We start from the raw sequence: 2,115 nt of genomic DNA, 5'->3' as shown, positions 1-2,115 counted from the left end.
GACATTCCTAATAACCAACTGCAGCACATTTGCCTAGAGAACAATGAGAATAAACCAGTGACCAACTCAAGGGACACTCAGGAAGCACCTCTGGAAAAGGCTAAGCAGGCGTTGAAAGTCACAGCCAACTACCAGCACACCATTTTCCTTTTCAATGACATCTCACACTAGGAGAAACACCAACAGGAAAAAGAAAGTGTTAAAAAGGAACATCAAGGTCATGGGAAGTGAAAGGCAGTTCTGCATAGATTTAAGCCATGGTTGCATCTACATACTCTAAATGGAAAAAATGACCTTCAAGAGAATTAGAACTTTTTTCATAATTTCATTGACTTCAGAGACAATTGCAGACTTGCAGTTTAAGTATTGGAATCCACAAAAGACATAGTATTTGACTGGAAAATGGGGAAAAAAGAAAAAAACTAAAAAAAAAAAATTGCTCTTAGATAGGTTAGGTGAAAATGTCGCTTTATTTTGGCTTTGATTGTGATTTCAGAGCATAATGCTTTGTCTTTGTCTTTTTACTATGTTTTTCATATTTTTAAGTCCATAAGTGCATACCAGTCTTCTCTAATTTTTAATCCCTTTCCTCCTCCCATTTTGACATTTGCTCTCAGAGGACACTTGAGTTGCAAAGGTTTTGGGCATCCACCCCAGAAAGTGGGAAGTTGATTTTTCCCTTCTGAATTGGAAGAACATTTTTATGAATAATTTTGTCTTAGAGAATTTAACAGTGTTACACCACAGTTGTGTCTTAAGGGTGATTCAATTTTCTCTGACCTTTTGTTACTCAAAGTACTAGGAATCCTAAGAAATGTGCTGTTCTTGTTCATTATACTGATTAAGTCAGGATTAATTTCAGTGGCTAAAAACTTATATACTGAAATGCATTTGGAGGAGAAAAATATTATAAAACACATAGTGAATGTTTCTTCAGTTTCTAGTTCAGCCAGTGAGGAAAGGGCATTACCTTTCTTTTTGCCATTAATCACTTCTCAGTAAACATGAGATTCTGTTGAGCATCACGAAAAGAAAAAAACAAACAGAAATCTTGGAACTGACAAATACATTTGCTGAATTAAAAAAGTTATTAGAGGCTCTCAACATCAAAATGGATCATGCAAAGGAATGAAGTAGTGAGATCAAAGATAGCCTATTTGAAATTACACAATCAGAGCAGAAGAAAAGAATAAAAAGGATTGAAGATTATCTGCAGGATATAGGAAATTACCTAAAAAGATCAAATCTAAGAATTACTAGTGCTCAAGAAGAAGTTGAACAAGAACAAGCAGTAGAAAGGTTATTCAAAGAAATGATAACAGAAAACTTCCCAATACTTGACCAAGAGAAATATCCAGGTATAGGAAGATCAGAAAACACCATAGCAAATTCAACCCAAATAAGATTACCCAAAGGCATATAATAATCAAATTCTCACAGGTCAAGGGCAAAGAGAGGATGCTGAAAGCAGCAAGAGAAAAGAAGTGCCGATCCATTGGCAACATACTTCTCAAAAGAAAGTATGAGAAGTTCAGATTGTCCAGGGGTGGGAAAACATTTCAAGGTGCTTAAAGAAAAAAGAAATTGCCATCCAAAACATCGTATCCAGCAAAGTAACCAAGTATAAATGAGAGATAGTCTTTCCCAGGTGAAGAAAAGCCGAGATAATTCACCATCACTAGACTAGTCTTTACAAATGCTTAAGGGAGTTCTTCAATCTGAATGAAAAAAAAAAAAAAAAAAACACTAACATACAAAAAGAAAATATTTGAAGGTATAAAACGCACTGGTAAAACTAAGTACACAAACAAACCCAGAATACTCTATCACTATGTACCACCCACTGGTAACTCAAGTATGAAGACTGAAAGAAATATCTATCAAAAACAATAATAGGTATAGCAACCTGCTAAAGAGGGGCAATATAAAAATTACATAAATTCTGGCAGCGCTTGTGGGTCAGTGAGTAGGGCGCCAGCCCCATATACCAAGGGTGGCAGGTTCGAACCCGGCCCTGGCTGAACTGCAACAGAAAAATAGCCAGGCATTATGGCAGGTGCCTGTAGTCCCAGCTACTCAAGAGGCTGAGGCAGGAGAATTGCCTAAGCCCAGGAG

General features: G+C 36.6%; 1 pseudogene; it reads left to right on the top strand.

The window, feature by feature from the left end:
• Positions 1–171, top strand: part of LOC100960526 — a 1,751-nt pseudogene extending 1,580 nt beyond the window's left edge.
• Positions 172–2,115: the final 1,944 nt, after the last annotated feature.

This window comes from Otolemur garnettii, unplaced genomic scaffold, assembly GCF_000181295.1.
Source record: "Otolemur garnettii isolate 467f Iridium unplaced genomic scaffold, OtoGar3 scaffold00173, whole genome shotgun sequence".
Lineage (NCBI taxonomy): Eukaryota > Metazoa > Chordata > Mammalia > Primates > Galagidae > Otolemur > Otolemur garnettii.
This window is presented reverse-complemented; position numbering and strand designations above follow the sequence as displayed.